The sequence below is a fragment of the Amblyomma mixtum genome, chromosome 5 (assembly GCF_055824585.1).
Source record: "Amblyomma mixtum isolate Tamu chromosome 5, ASM5582458v1, whole genome shotgun sequence".
In the NCBI taxonomy this organism is placed as follows: domain Eukaryota; kingdom Metazoa; phylum Arthropoda; class Arachnida; order Ixodida; family Ixodidae; genus Amblyomma; species Amblyomma mixtum.
The window spans coordinates 113,288,402-113,305,217 of record NC_143016.1 but is presented as its reverse complement, the minus strand read 5'-3'; the positions used below and the strand labels follow the sequence as shown (position 1 = coordinate 113,305,217).

Below are 16,816 nucleotides of genomic sequence, written 5' to 3'. Positions count from 1 at the left end.
TGCGAAAGCAGTTCGTGTCACGCTGCCGCAACCGGCAGTTTCGAACAGCAGCAGCCGTGCCTCGCGAGCAGTCAATTCTGCTCTGGGAACGGCGAGGCGCTGGCTCGGTTCCCTGCGGAAACCGCGCCGCTCATCGAACTAGGAGCCTTGAATCCCTCGTTCGTGCCGCCCGCACAAGCCTCCACTGAGGCCGGGGCGCAGTCGCTGCTAGCCAGTGCTGCCCAGATGACCTAGTCGCTGTCAGGTGCTGTTGGGACGCTTTTGGCCGCGCTGAAAGTGTCTCACCCCTCCGTCAAGTTGTCCATGCCAACATACTGCGGGTATGATGACCTACTCAGTGCCCGGGATTTCCTTGAGTCCCTCACCCATTACCAGAGAACTATGGGTCTCACTGACCAGGTGGTGCTTGCACTCATCATCCCCGCAGCACTGACTGACACGACAGCTTGGTGGCATCGGCTTTCCAGCCACCGGGCAGCGACTCTCGAGGAGTTCCGCGCAGCATTCCTGCGCGAATTGCTGCCCGCTGACTACGAGCGTAGGATGCGGCGAGAGCTGGAGCTCCGTACTCAGGCTCCCGATGAGTCGCTGCAAGAGTATGTTCATGCGATGGAGGACCTTTTCTCAAACGCCCATGCCAGAGCGTCGAACGAGGAGCTTCTCGAGAGGACGATCAGGCAGGCACATCCGACCTTTTCGGCGTACCTGCGCGGCGGCCGATTCCGAGATTTTTTTGGAGCTGGCCGCCGAGGCAAAGCGCATTCAAGGCGACATTCTCGCCGCGCGCGCCTATCGTCCGCCACCGCCGGCAAGCGAGGCCCTTGAGCCACGCTGTGCATGGAGAGGGTCCATGCCTCTACCCAACCGGCAACCACCCGCACAATCTGCCTTTGCAGCTGTTAGCGGGCCAAACGAAGCATGGGAGTTGAGCGACCGAGCTCTCGATCCCTACTCGTACGGGAGACGGGCAGCGTGCGCTGCACAGTTTTCCGAACCGCGTGCTGAGGGGCGCCAAGCGCGCCAACGCACAGCGGAGGGAGAAACCCGACTCGGCCGACCCTTTGGTCATGCATCGGGCGAACCCAGGCAGGGAGAGGCGCCATTGTCCCGCGACCAAGCTCGCGGCGGTGTGCGCTGTTTCCGCTGCCAAGAGAGGGGCCACTTAGCAAGAGAATGCACCGTAGCCAGGCCTCCTGTGAGGCAGTGAAACGGCGGCGGGGGTCGGTAATAAAGGTACGACCGGCCCAATCTCTGCTAATTCCCTCTGCGCACCGAACAAGCTGCCTTGCTAGTGCGCACGCGACGTTTATTCCGGTCGCCATTGCTGGCCGCAAATTTTCGGCGTTACTGGATACGGGAGCCAGCGCTTCCTTGTTCAGTGAAGAGGTGTTGTCCCACTTGCAAAAGCAATCTGTGCGCTTGCGGGACTGCCATACGGCATTCAACCTTGAGAAAGGCGTAGACTATTCGGCTGGCGCCACGAGGCTGACTGTCAGGTGGGTAGAGCGGACAAGACGCACGCGTTTCATCCATCTCCCAGGGGGCTCAGTGTGCCCATGATTCTCAAACGGGACTTTCTCCTGAAAACCGGGATCGTGGTGAACATTGCGAATGGCGGCTATCGCGATGGATCATTTTCCATCTGAAGCCGTTCATCAGTCCACCGGCGTCAGTATCTGCCTGCGCAATGAAGGCGTTCGGAGAGTGCCACGCTCAGCGGGACAGGGCCACGCCCTTGTGCCGAGCGTTCCGTCGTTCAGCCTCCCCTTTGGGCTCGAGCGGCGCGGCACAACCAGGCACCACATCCGCTGGCCGCCTGTGCGGTAACATTGCATGACACACAGAAAGCTCGTTTAACAGCGCTATTGCTTCAGTACGATGACCTCTTCACGGACAAACCTGGCTGTTCCACTTTAGTGAGCCACAAGATCCACACTAGAGATGCGCTTCCTTTGAAGTGCAAACACAGACCCGTCAGCCTTGCGAAAAGGCAGGTAATTGATGGGTTGCTGGATGAGATGCTGTCGGCGGACATTATCCGTCGCTCGTCCAGCGACTGGGCGTCTCCGGCTGTGTTGATGCCTAAGAAAGGCTTGGTTTGGTTTATGGGGTTTAACGTCCCAAAGCGACTGAGGCTATGAGAGACGCCATAGTGGAGGGCTCCAGAAATTTCGACCACCTGGGGTTCTTTAACGTGCACTGACATCGCACAGTACACGGGCCTCGAAATTCTCCTCCAAAGAAATTCAACCGCCGCGTCCGGGATCGAACCCGCGTCTTTCGGGCCAGCAGCCGAGCACCATAGCCACTGAGCCACCGCGGCGGCTCCTAAGAAAGATGACAGCCACCGTTTGTGTGTGGATTATCGCCGTCTGAATGTGCTGACTCGCAAGGATGCCTATCCGCTCCCGACGATCAGCTCAATCGTAGGAAACCTGGGCAGTGCGCGGTACTTTTCCACGCTAGATGCCTCCAAAGGTTACCTACAGGTCCAGATGGCTGACACTGACCGGTCTAAGACTGCGTTCACGTGCCACAGGGGGCTGTTTGAGTTCACTCGTTTGCGCTTTGGTCTATGCAATAGTCCTGCGACTCTGCAGAGGCTCATTGACCGTGTCCTGGGGGAAGCGATATGGTCCCACGCCATATGCTACCTGGACGATATCGTGATTTATTCACGAACCTTCGATGAGCCTTTAGGCCACATTGCCGACGTGCTCGAGATGGTATGGGCTTCTGGAATGACTTTGAATCCTGCAAAAGCCCAAATAGCGCGGACCCGGGTTCATTTACTAGGGTTCACGCTGGGTGAGGCTCCATTGAGCCTGATGCGGAGAAACTTCGAGCCATACTCGCAATTCCCGCGCCCATGGACATACGCGGCCCCCGCCGTTTTCTGGGAATGGCCCAATTTTATCGGTCGTTCATCCTGTCCTGTGCCCGCGTGCAGGCACCCTTGACCAAGCTCTTGGGAGAGTCTGCCGCGTTGCGATAGGGGCCCGAGCTAGAGCTATCCTTTCGACTCCTGTCTAGTGTCATTGTCGAGACAGCGCAACTCAGGCTACCCTACCTGACCAGGCAGTTCGTAGTCCAGACTGACGCAAGCGATCTGGGTTTAGGAGCAGTTCTCCGACAGGAATTCGATGGCGTGCTGCAACCGCTGGCCTTTGCCAGCCGCTCCTTGCTGCCCTCGGGGAGGAATTATTCCGTGAACGAGAAGGAGTGCCTCGCCATCGTGTTTGCACTGCGCAAATTCGGCGTCTACCTTGATGGAACGCAATTCGTGGTGCAGACAGACCACAGTGCGCTCAGTTGGCTGATGCGGCTCCGCGAGCCTGCGGTTCAGCTGGCGAACTGGGCTCTCCTGATACAGCATTACGATTTTTCGGTGCAATATCGAAAGGGGAGCACGAACGTGGCAGCTGACGCGCTATCCCGTGCCCCACTCGCCAGCGGCGCCTTGACGCCGGTAAGCGGAGGGGGCGAAACAGCGGACCAGCCGCCGGGCGGCTAGGAGGGGGAGCCCGTAAACGGGTGAACCCATTCCGCTAACCAGACAAGCAGCGTTTCGCAAAGCGGACGAGAGGCAAAGCTCCTCATGAGCGCCTCGGAGGTCCCGACGCGAACGGAAATTTTGGCTGCAAACCTGAGTGGGGACGAGACGAGGCTCCCCTCTGGGATGACTGGAATCGTGTTCAGCCGGAAAGAGTTACTACAAGCCCAGCAAAATGATCCCTTTTGTCGCGAGTTGAGCGACGGTCTCAAGGATATGGAGCGCCGTGACGCTACTGGTATTGTAGAGGGCGCACGGGGAAGAAGCCAGCGTGTGTCGCGGCGAACCCCGGGAATTCATATTTGCAGGACCATCACGGGCTCGTGCTGAAGTACATAGCCACCGATGATAAGTCCATTGATCCGTTCAAGGTGGTTATCGCCAAAAGTCTCAGAGGCGCACTGTTGCGATTCTCGCATGAGGAACCACAGGCCGGTCAACTGAGTGGCTCCAAAGTTTTTGCAAAACTGTGTCAATCGGTGACGTGGCCCGGCATGACGCGTGACATTTTCGGCTATTGCCGTTCCTGCCATGTCTGTCAAGCGCTGAAGTCACGGGGCGGCAAGGCGTTTGGGATGATGAAACCGATTGACAGTGTGCGTCCGTGGCAGATGGCCACCTGCGACTTGATGGGGCCTTTCCCCAGGACCAAGCAGGGGTTCATTTACCTGATAATTGTCGCTGACAATTTTTCCAAATGGGTCCAGGTGTACCCCCTTCGAAAAGTGTCAGCACGAGCGGTCCTGGATAAACTCCAGGAAGTGTTCTGTCGTTCGGCTTTCCGGAAAGACTGATCACGGACAATGCGTCCTATTTCACCGCTCGGGTGCTCGGTAACACGTGCCGTTCCCTCGGAATCAAGCACTACACCACTTGACTCTACCATCCCCCAGTCCAACTTGACCGAGGGAATCAACCGAACGCTCAAGCCAATGCTGGCGGCCTTTGCCGATTGTCAAAAGGATTGGGCAGACCATTTGAGAGAGTTCGCGTTCGCCATTCGAACCGCTAAGAATCGCTCAGCTGGTTTCTCTCCCGCCTTCCTCAATTTCGGGAGGGAGCTGGCGAAGTCGATGCCAAACATCGTGCAGAGCCAGCTCGGGGATGATCATACGCGGGCAGACTGCTCTGCTTATGCGTCGACGCTTCGGGACCGGCTCGTTCGGGCTCTCAACAGAGCAAGGCAGAGTTTGGCGGCAGCCAGAGCCCACAGAAGGCTCAGTATGACCGCAGGCACTGCACCCTGACTTTTCAGGTGGTTGACCTTGTCCTGAAGCGCAACCACGTTCTTAGCGATGCGAGCAAGGGGTTCTCAGCCTCGCTCGCTCCTAAGTGGCTTGGTCCGTACCGAGTGGTCAGAGTCTGGTCGCCACTCGCATACCTGCTGGAGGATCCCCTTACGGGGAAAACCAGCCGCTCCCACATCGCAGACCTGGAGGCCTACGCGTCAAGGTCTGACGAGCTTACGCCGGTACTATTGGTATCAAAGGCGAGCGCGGAGGCACAACTGGTGCTGCGGAACGCAAGCGTACCGAGCACCGGTACATTCGGAGGCGACAGTCACCGGTGTGATTGATGCCGGATGGCGGACTTTTCAGCAACCGAAGGCACGCAGCCCCAGCTAGCTGGCGAGCTTTCTCGTCAGGCCATATCCAGGTGAAGCACGGCGTGTTCGTTTATTACTTTTTTGTGCAGCATGCTCAGTTGCAGCCTTGTGTGTTTTTCTATTGATTTATTTGTTTGTTTTAGTCAGCTTCTAGCCTCTTTCGTTTCCTGTTTGTTCCTTCTGTTTTCGTTCCACCGTTCCGAGGTGTACATAGTCAATATGCGTTTGTGTTGGCGTTCAGTTTTTTTTTACCAGACTTGTACACAGGTAAACTGCAGCCGCTCGCGCTTGCACTTATCTTTTGAAGCGCAGAGTTTGCCTTCTTTTGTACTGCGCGTCTTTTCTCCCTTTAGGCCGCCGCGGTGGCTCAGTGGATATGGTGCTCGGCTGCTGACCCGAAAGACGCGGGTTCGATACCGGCCGCGGCGGTTGAATTTCTTTGGAGGAGAAATTCGAGGCCCGTGTACTGTGCGATGTCAGTGCACGTTAAAGAACCGCAGGTGGTCGAAATTTCCGGAGCCCTCAACTACGGCGTCTCTCATAGCCTCAGTCGCTTTGGGACGTTAAACCCCATAAAACAACCAAACCAAACAACCTTTTCTACCTTCCTTCCCCCCGTGAATGGCACCCATTAAGCAGCCCGTGTGTCGCGGCGGGAGTTTTGTGCGGCCGATATGGAGGGGAAGTTGGCGGGGCGTTTGGGGCCATGGCGAAGCGGAAAGTGCACCCTTTGACGCTCGCCGCGGCGCCTCGGGACGCTTCTGATGAGCGGATTCGTGTCGCCGACCGGCGTTCGCGCACGTGCCGGCGTTTGTGTGTTTGTGGCTGTGTGCGCGTGTAACCATGAGCTCAGGCGACGGCTGTGAATTGTGCCGTTGTGTGCTTCTGCGTGAGCGCGGGGATGAGAAGGACCCCTCGCTCTTGCCAAGTTTACACATCAGGACGCCGCCGAACGTCCGCGCCCGTTTCAGCCGGCGTGAAAGGGGTGCACTAACTGTCTTGTGCTTGAACGTGACATCGTGTCTGAGGGCGCGAGGTTAGTGCTCCGCTGCGCCCCGTCGTCATCAACGGAAAGAAGACCACCATCAAGCGTCGGCCCTCTCAACCCGTTGAACTTGAAGTCTGCGAACGGTGAGTCGCCGACAGGCCCATTGGGCCGCGCCATCGAACTTTGAGGCTGGCATCCACCTGTCACATTGCTTTACAGTTGTATTCACATCTCCTTTTGTACCGTGTATATAATCTGCATACTGTTTAGTGTTCTTGAAGCGTATGCAGGTGTTTGTTTGCCTTGTTTTCCTTTGTTGGTGTGTGTGTGTGTTCTTTTTATTTTGTTAGGGCTGGAACTGAAGTGTAGCTAATATTTTGTGTATTGATTTTTTTATCTTGCCGCGTGCTTTCGCCGTTGTGTAGGAGGGCATTTAAGGAGAGGGGGTTGTGGGAATCCTGGCTTCCCGTCGTTACCTTTGCGCGGCTGTTGCCGGCTTCCCTTTTGGCGGGAATTCCGGAGCGCCCGTCCGAGCGGCGCCCAGAGAGAGATCCCTCCGAGACAGCGTGAGGTGCGTACGCTACTGTTTGTCCGTTCAGGCCTTTGCCGTTCGGACCAGTGCATACTCCAGCTCGCCAGCAGGGGTCCTCTGACCTGCAGCGGCTCGAGCCTGTCCAGCGGGGTCCAGCGACCTCCGACAGGCGTACCTTGCGTTGACTGCCCACTCTCTCTCGCAACCGGCCCAACGGTCGACACGGGAGAGAGATCACAGCACTGCCGCGGGTCCATTCTCCTGCAGCGGCGTGTTAGCGGCGCGCATTGCTCTGGTCGCTTCGGAGCGGAGCCTTGCTCCTCGCACGCTCCCGGGACGGGGTTACGGTTGAGTGTCTGTACCAGCTAGAGGACGACGCGAATAAACGTCTCCTTTGTGAACTTGGAGGCCTATTTCTTTGCGGCGAATCACTCTCCTCCCTGCGGAGGTTGAGTGCACCGCAGCGGTGTCCCAGGGTGTGTGTGGTGACTGCTGATCGGGGGTCTTGGCTCGCACGAAGCCCGAACCCGCGGTGGTTGGTGGCCTGTGCCCACCCAGAAACCCACAACATGACGATCGTACATTTATTATGCTGACTCCGCTTGGGTTCACCTAGTGATGGTCACTGTGGAGTCTTCACTTTTGCTTTCGATATAACTTCATACGTTATAGCGCCCTTCCTCAGCGCCGATGAAAATGTTCGGCTGTTTTCAGTGGCCCGCCGCATACAGCGATTAGGCGTGCGCGCTTTTGACTCAGTTGTTTCTGTTCTTTTACTACACTATTGGTATTGAACTTCATTTTGAGCTACACTATTCGCAGCCGATCGGATTTTGAAACAGCGACGTTAGGGCACAACTTTTCCTTGAGAACAGCATCTTTAGCTTTATACGAGAAAAAACGCGGAGCCCAGTGGTTTTTGTGCGAAATGAATGTTTAAAATTTATGCGCTCCAGAGGAGGAGGAGGAGGAATAAGAGGAAAGGCAGGGAGGTTAGCCGAAGAAAAATCGGTTTGCTACCCTACAAGGGGGAAAGGGGTTGACTGAATAAAAAAAACGAGAAAAGAGATTAACAGAAAATTGAAGTCATGTGGAAAGTCAGCGTTCGTTGAAGTGACCGCCTATAATGCAGGCCAGAACGCAAGAAGCGGACCAGTGCCTTGGAGGCCTTCATCGCTGACGACTGCCGCGGCCAGTGGCCGAGAATCTTCATTTACGTCAGTGGGCGTGGATCCAGGAGCTCCAGCGCATGACTGAGAGTCTGCCTTTCGGCGCTGTAGGCAGGTCAGCCACAAAGAATGTGGGATATATTCGCAGATGGCACATGCAGGGCTATCAGCCATTCCGATCAAGTAGGAGTAGTGGTTGGTGAAAGCTGCACCAAGCCTCAGGCCACACAGTAGAGTTTCTTCACGTCGTGATGGGCCGGATGGAAGCTGGAGCGTCAGATCTCGGCCCAAGGATTTTAAACGTGAGTTGGAAAATTGGCCGGAATTCCACGCCGCAAACGTGATGTCCCACGCAAGTACGCCAAGCTTGCCCGTGCGTCTGATCTCGAAAGGGGGATCGACATAAAATCGCCGTCCTGGTGAGCAGTTCGCGAGCCCTCATCCGCGCGGTGATTCCCTGCTATGCCGCTGTGCCCCGGTAGCCATTGATAGATAATGTCATGTCCTGTACTAATGGCAGAGTGATGCATTTGTCGAATTTCCGCGACCAGTTGTTCATGGGCTGCAGCGAAGAGCAGCTTGCAAGCCTTGGACGGCAGCTTTAGAATCGGTGAAAATGGAAAACTGCTGAGGGCGCTGCTGATTGATGCATTCAACGGCGACACTAAGGGCGGTGAGTTCTGCACCTGTCGAGGAAGTCTGGTGAGCTATCCTAACTCTTATTTCTGTAGTCCTTGCAGGGATGACCACGGAGCCCGAAGAACTTTTATGGTTCACTGATTCATCGGCGTAGACGTTCACCCGGTTTGCATATTACTCATGAAAATTTTAAAGAGTGACTTGTTTTAGTACTATCGGCGATAAATCGGTCTTCTTCCTGATGCCAGGTATTGAAAGGAGCACACAGGGATTGCGCAGGCTCCAGAGCGGCGAGGATGGCCTAGAGGTGGGTGCAAACGGCGACGGCAGAATGGCGCGATGTGCATCAAGGGTGTCAGTAAACGATTTGCGCGGAAGACTAGCAGTGCGGCAGGATGGCACTGGCAGGATGGGGTGCTCCTGGGCGATGAGTAAAGAAGCGGCCGTAGAGGCACATCTCGGCAATCCTAGGCAAGTCTGGAGAGCTTCAGCTTAAGACGCTTTGGAGACTTCGTATATTTGTTTTTAGAATGTTTCCAGTGCAGGGAGGCTGTAGCAAAGAAATCCCATGAATAAGGCGTCGTAGAGCTGCATCATCGACTGCAATGTCGCTCCCCAGGACTTTCCCCCAAGAAATTTGAGCACGTGAGATATCGCTGTCGGTCTCTTTTTCATGTATGAAATATTGGGGGTCCATGATAGATTTCGGTCGATGATTAGTTCCAGAAACAGATGGCTCTTTAAGTAGGGTATTGCTGTGCCGTTCGTGCATACTGTATAATGAGACATGTTCTTGCGTGTAAAGGCAACAAGTGAGCACTTTTCGGTTGAAATCTGTAGGCCTTGCAGCTTAAGGTAGGCCGTAAGAACACTTGACGACTTTGAACACTCCACCCTGTGGGACTCTACAGGAAGTGAAATGAGGAGATGCTGGGCCATCCTCAGTCTGCATAAACAGAGATCTGTTGCATAAATAACTGCGTATCCACCAGAATACGCGACCACCAAGCTCGGCACCTTCCAGAGCGCCCAAAATAGCCTCGTGAGTTACATAGTCGTATGCGCCCTTCATATCCAGGAAAAATGCCGCGCTCAAGCGCTTCAAATATTTTTGTCGCTTGATGGATGACACCAGGTCGACCACGTTGTGAATTGAAGAGCGTCCCGTCGAAACCCGGACACTATAACCGGATATATGCGGTAGCGCTCCAGGTACCACTCAATACGTGTAAGTGGCTTCCTTTCCAGTACTTTGCCAACGCAACTAGCCAGCGCATTTGCCGGTATGATGTCAGATCAAGAGGCCATTTTCCTATTTTCAGGAGCGGAACTAGACGACTGGACTTCCATCTGTCCCTAGGAATATTCTCGTGAATTATTGACTTTGTAGCAACCTATAACCGCATCGTTTTCTTCCAATATAGCCCAAGTTTGTTCGACACAGTTCCAAATCGCGTAAAAGACCACATTATCTCGGCGTGTCTAACCTTCCCCCTGGTACAGCAGTGGTCGATGAGAGGCTCTTTCATTACGAGCTTCCTATGTGGACCTCTTTCAAACGAAGATTTAGGCACTGCTATGAAATTGTACTGTTTTTTTTTCAAGTGCAGCTTGTGGCCTAAAAACATCAGGCTCTCTGCTTTTTTTGCAGTTTTTTGTTTCCTGTTTTTCTGTCGAGTCGCGTTACCAGTTTAGGATGTCTGGTCATGACGATGACTAATTATACAGAACGGTCACAATTTGCATAGCCCACTGCTCATCTTTGTGGTGCTTCGCCCAATTTCCTTTCGCGCAATGGAAACCAGCTGGGCAGCGGAAACCACTCGGAGGTAGAAAAAAAACTTGAGCAACGGAGCAGCAGCTAGCAAGGCTATCATAAGAGCAGTTGGCGAAAAATTGCTAAACATTGTCCTAAATTGAAATTTTGCTATTCTGTACCCGCTGAAAAATTCTGTCGAACGATGGTATTATTCACAGCGCCCTGGAAGAGGTTTAATCGGTGAGATTTTCCCAAACTACTCCACCGTCAGAATCAAATAAATATGGGCAAACTTTTCTAGTGTGCGCAGTTTTGACTTCGTGCTAGTGGCACTGAGTGCTCAGATCATCGCAGGAATCTCGAATAATCGAGAGATGCCATTTATTTGCAACGAAGATCAGATATAGTTGATATGAACGTTGAAATCTTTTTAGACGGCAGATTTTGCACCGAGGAGTGTGAGCCGGCAGTTGATGATCACCACAACAGCCAGGGGAATGGAAGGCTTCAATAGTTGTCCCCATACCTTGGAAGGGATGGACGTCATTTTCGCTCTGTACACAAACCGGTTTGCGTATCACAAATTGAAGTGGAGGATGTTCATGCCTCATTCTCTGTTGACATACTCCACCATTCACCAAAAGTTCACATTGTTGACATTGTGATCTCAACCCTTCCAAATAAGACAATTCATTCATTTGTCCAGCTCTCAGTACCCATGTCTTATGCGCACACGCTACATTATATTATATTCTCATGAGCCCTAATTCCACCATGGTTCACTCGCTCGAAATTGTAAGCCTCCCGCACCGCTTTTCTTTCTTCATTCCTGCTTTCTTAGGCAAGCAAGCCTACAGTGTTCGCATTCTCAGGAAACCCCTTGGCTGTTTTTTTTGCCAAAAAGGAATTTCCGAGGGCTAAAATCTTGCACCAGCATTATTCAAACGGTATTTATTCCTTCTACGCACGCTGTTGAGAACATCCCCTCTATACGGGCTCTTGAGTACGCCGATGACACCACTTTCTGGTCTTGCCACAAAGACACGTCCATGAACCGGCGTGCAGCCAGCACGGACTGGCTAACTTGACATATCACCCTCTTCCTCTTGTTCCGGACATATCGCCTACGAAGTCATGTTGCATTTGAGTAAGAAATAAAGCAGTCTTACCCAGAGCTCCTGCTTTTAAATTTACCGTAGATAATTGTCCGAACTCTCGACTAGAAACAGTTCGGATTCGTTTTCTTGATAAATTCAGGACCGGCACCCCTAGGCTAACAGCCATCCGAAAGTCAGTTCCTGTAACCCGACCTTATCCGCCGCATAGGTGTGCGTTTTATAAGCGTACATTCTCATACGGCTCGTAGTATTGCCTACAGGCGAGGACAGTACACCTGGACAAAAAAAAAACGCTTCACCCGCCGACATTCTGGCTGCCTCTAATTTGTATTATTGATTAGTTTATGCAGGCCACAACATATCTCGCAAACAGACTCTATATCACCATCATTTAAAGTCACTTCCCCCTGACCGTAGCTTACAATCGACCCACAGTTTACCCGCCGGTATCAGCGTCGGCTCTATTTACACAGCAAAGCGGCGAGTTAACCGCTGCCTATAAACCCGCCCAGCTTCATCTTAATTCGCGCGCACCGCTCCGGCAGTGGAACTTCAAGCGATTTGCACTTGCATAGGTTCTATTCCGCTGGTTCCAAAGTTTAATTCAATTATCCTCAATATCGACTTCTTTTCAGGTCCAGAACAGCGTAAGGCCCCCCGTTCTCCCTTCGAAATAAGATAATTCATTCATCTGTCCAGCTCTCAGTACTCATGTCCTATGCGCACACGCTACATTATATTCAATTATCATGAGCCCGATAACTTTCACGTGAATTCTGTGACACATCTTGAGGGACCACACGTCCCGCGACCTTTCCCACACCCACCACATCCGCTTACTATTTCCGGCGTGTCCATGCCATCTCGCAACTACTCTGACTGAGTAGGGAGAGGTATACGTCACCGTATTCGGACCGGATCGACTCTCAATATATCTATTCGACGTAGGCGCTGTAAAAAAACGGGCTATCAACAGCTGACAAGTTCCCCCACTGTGATGCTTTTCTCCACCACTGTGATGTGGGACTGTTATTGTCTAAATGTTCTGCGGACGCTTATCTCCAGAAACGCTTCCTCACGAAGGCGGGCTTACAGTGGAACCTCATAGACATGATGGAAATTGGCCTCGACTTCTAACGCCCTTACAAAATTTCTTCATAGAGTTCATAGACTGCACATAGACTTTTGTCCTTGATGTCTATAGCTGGTCCATAGCCAAATCCTATAGACTGCTCTTTAGACAACTATAGATATATGGCCGTTCACTTTTTAGCAGTTTTGTTTATAGACAGCCTATTGACAAATGTCTACAAAAGTCTAATAAACGCAGGCCTATGGACAATCCATAGACAATCTACACTTGTGGCCGTACACTTCTTGTTGATTTCTTCATGCGGACAGCCTATAGAAAGAAGCCTACTGGTCCAGTAGGCATAGGTCTTTAGACTCTCCATAGTCATTTCATGGTTTAATATTTCATTTCATTTCATTTATTGGAGACATGAGGGACCGTGGCCATTAGATCAACAACAACAGGCAACAACAGTGCGTAACAACATATTTATACCAGCTCAGCAATAAGACAAACAAAAAGCAATAGAAAGGAACAAAGGAAGAAACTATGAGAACAGACGGTAGCACAGGATCAAATTATTTGCTAAGGCCAAAAACGTCACGTAAACCAGAGGTGAGCTAGTTTAGTGCAAAAAATTGCTCCCTCAGTACATGAAGCAATATTATCTGGCAGGGCATTCCATCGGGCTATTGTATCTGGAAAGCATGAATCATTCATCGCTGACATGCGGACTATCATGAGAGCTATGGGATGACTGTGGTTTAGACACGGGGATATTCTCGATGTCGGCTGTAGCAAATGGCGCCTGTTAATAGGGTGGCAGAAAAAGGAATGAAGGAGGCATAGGCGTGACACGATGCGACGTGATTGGAGACTTGGGAGAGAAAGGGCTCATTTTAGTACAGGGACACTAGTATCACGCGAGTGCTCTGACATGATAAACCGCGCAGCTCGGTTTTGACCGGCTTCTAATTCATTTGTAAGGCATCCTTGTGAAGTGTGCCAGATGGATGAAGCGTATTCGAGCTTTGGGCGTACTTATGCGTAATAAGCCAGTTGTCTTATTTAAGTTGGTTCTGATTTTAGGTTCCGTCGTAGAAAACCAAGAGTGCGTGAGGCCTGTTAGCATATTGAACAAATATGAGGTACCCTTGATAAGGATGACCTCAGGTCAACTGCAAGGTATTTGTACGAGGAAGTTCGTGTTCGTGCAGCTGGATTTGAACTAATACTAAATGTGCAGTTAATAAAGGTTTGCGTATGAGAGAAGGACATTATTTAGCATTTACTTAGGTGTTTGTGCCATTTTTCATATCGTGACAGAATTCTGTCGATATCTTTTTGTAGCTTAATGGTGTCTTCAGGGGCATGGATGATGTTATAAACGACGCAGTCATCAGTGAAAAGTCGAAATTTGGTTGTTGTAAGTGGGCAGATCATTTTCGTAGATTAAGAAAAGCAACGGTGATGATCCTGCGCCCCGAGGAACACCTTATGTAACGCCAGTATGCGATGAGCTGCAGCAGCTGGAGAATGTAAATTGCGCACGCTCAATCAGAAAACGGCCCTAACCAGATGAGTAATGTGCGCGGTATTCCATTTAAGGCCAGTTTGGCTAGCAGATAATTATGCGGAACACGGTCAAAAGTTTCAGGAAAATCGAGAAATATGGCATCCATCTGTAAGCGATTGCCCATGTCTTGACGAATGTTGTGAGTGCATTCGGCGAGCATGATAGTAGCTTCCAAAACGCACGTTGGTGCTAGTAAAAGTAGTTTAGTGATTTAATGTCAGTGATTAAATTTGATGCAGTCTCGTGCTCAAGGTGTTTGGAAGGGATGCTTGTGAGAGAATTTGGTCGGTAGTTATTTGATTTTATTAATATTTATAATTGATAATAGTTTGTATTATTTTGTTTTGTTTTTTGCATTCATGAGGGACTTCACTGTTACTGAGGGACTGTGAGAAGAACAGGTTTAATATTTTACTTGATATTTCGATCATATTCTTTTACATTCTGGGGCTAATTTGGTCACATCCAGCTGACGACGATATTCTGAGGGAGTTAATAAGTTTGCTATTCCATCAGCATTGATTTATATTTCTGGGATTCAGGTCACTGTAAAGTTATGTATGGAAGGGACACCAGTGTAAGTGGTTTAAAACACTGATGAAAAGTACTTCTAAAGAGCCGTGGCGCTTTTTGCTACCTTGACCGGTTGGCGAATATGGACCACATTACACAACATACGCACCACATGCGCCAGATTATACAATTAAAATTTGAATGCGAGGATCCGGCTAGTAAGCTCGGAACCCTTCATGCTGCATGTTGTCGGCAGTCAATCATCTTGATGTGCTGACCTATACATCGCACAACAAAAAATACTATAAAGGTAAGAGGAAAAACTCTGCTTGATGTCTACATACCGGCTTTACTAATCAAGGCACATCTTGGCTGACCGATTCTATAAAATAAATCGTGATTGTTCTGCTTGCTTTTGAGGGATTGAACGACCCAAGGTGACTCATGGCTATGAAAGACGCTGGAGTATAGCGCTTCGGATAATTTCGACAAACTGGTGTTCTTTGCCATGCCATAATGCGACCGCCGCGGCCGGGATCAAACCTGCGTCTTTCGACTCAGCAGACGAACTAGGTAACCACCGAGCCATGGCGCCGGGTTCATGGATTCAGTAAATGCGCAGCACATTCTAAATGGTTTCCATAAAACATTCTATCATCACAATCATTGGAGCCATTGCTCTCTGAACTGAATACCTACTCACAATCAGAATCAGTTTATTCTAAAAGACCAATCGGTGCGTAAACATATTTGATAAATGCAGGAGGAGGTCCTAAGGCCAAAGGCTGCACAGGAGACTTCTTGTTACAAACGTGCAAAAATGATTACGTACAAACAGTAGCCGATAAAACTGAATCCGCTTAAATAAAGTAATTAGTAAGCACGCAGAAGTACAAGATGATGCTAATATAAACGAAAGATAATTTGGGTAAATGGATACTAATGCGTAAAGAGAAAAACAATTCACGTGAGTGCTTCGTATACTCTATAAATGGAAAAAGTTGTTTATCGCGATTGAATAAAAGTACGAAAACTACGCCTGAAAGCATGAATGTTAGATGATTGCTGTTATGCTAAGTGGTAATGAACTGCTAATACTTGTCTCTGTATGGCATTGCTACTATATTGACTCACTACGAGCTGTTTATAATGGCGCCGCCATGAAATGCACGTTTAAATTTCCTTACTTACGCATCCCAAACTGGAAAATATTCCAGCATTTATTCTTTTACCTGACATAAACAAGCGCTTTTAAGAATACGCTGCGTGAAACCTAGTACCAATACTCAATCGGGGAGAAGCCATGCAAATCCTACTATGCGGACTGCGAACCAGTTCACCACATTTCTCCGCCCATAATATGAAGAAAAAAGAGAGAACAAGATTGTCATATATCAGTGCGCGCTCTTAGAAAGAAGCGCGTTGCAGCACTTCTACGCCGCGAGCGTTATCCAGAAAACACTAGCAGCACATAGTAGCTCTAGCTGCGCCGTCTGAAAAGTACCCGTGAGCTTGATACATTGTACTCAGTACCGTCATGATGTAATACTCTCTCAAATTCGCTTAGTTTTTACTTAGTTTTTAGTCAAGAGGTGGCTCTTGCGTGCAGGTACTATTAAATAAGGCTACTAGAAAAATTTCCAAGGAACTATTTCAATGCAACAACGTCTTCAACTACAGGCGCACCCAGAGAGCTGCAGCACATTAGTTTGTGCAAATCAGCGCCAAGTTACATTGGCGTTTTCGCAATGTAGCAGTCTGAAATCAGAAATGCGTACTCTGCCAATCGCAGACATGCTGGCGGAGAAACTTGTGCACGCGTGAGCGCGGTTCAAGCAAAGTCTCCAGAAACGAAATGTAAACCATCTCTTGTCGAGGCGACCGTTGCTCAGGCGTAGAAATGAAGAGCGCGCATGCCAGCGGCTTGGATAAAAGGAATGAACGAGTCCATAAGTGTGCGACGAAAGAGGAGACGGAATGCTGCTCGTAGGTTCTTCCCGGTGCTTGTGCTGGCTGGCCATTCGGGCCGGCAGCGGCTTTTATTCAACTATCACACTATTCGCATTCCTCTACAGCTTCTTGACTGCAACTTTGAGAAACGTCGCGTGCTACAGTCTAAAAGTTACAAAGATCATTGGTCAAACGCCGCTGTTCACGACGCGCGCCGAGCGAGAGCCCATACGTAACAAGCGAACCAAACCTCTCAATGAACGGCTCTCTATGGTCCGGGCAGGCGGTAAAGCGGTGAGCTAAAAAATAAGCATATTCCGCCCCAGATTGCGAGTGTGCGT

At 50.7% G+C, this 16,816-nt stretch overlaps 1 pseudogene; it reads left to right on the top strand.

The window, feature by feature from the left end:
- Positions 1 to 381: 381 nt before the first annotated feature.
- Positions 382 to 1,228, top strand: LOC149343388 (uncharacterized; annotated as a pseudogene).
- Positions 1,229 to 16,816: the final 15,588 nt, after the last annotated feature.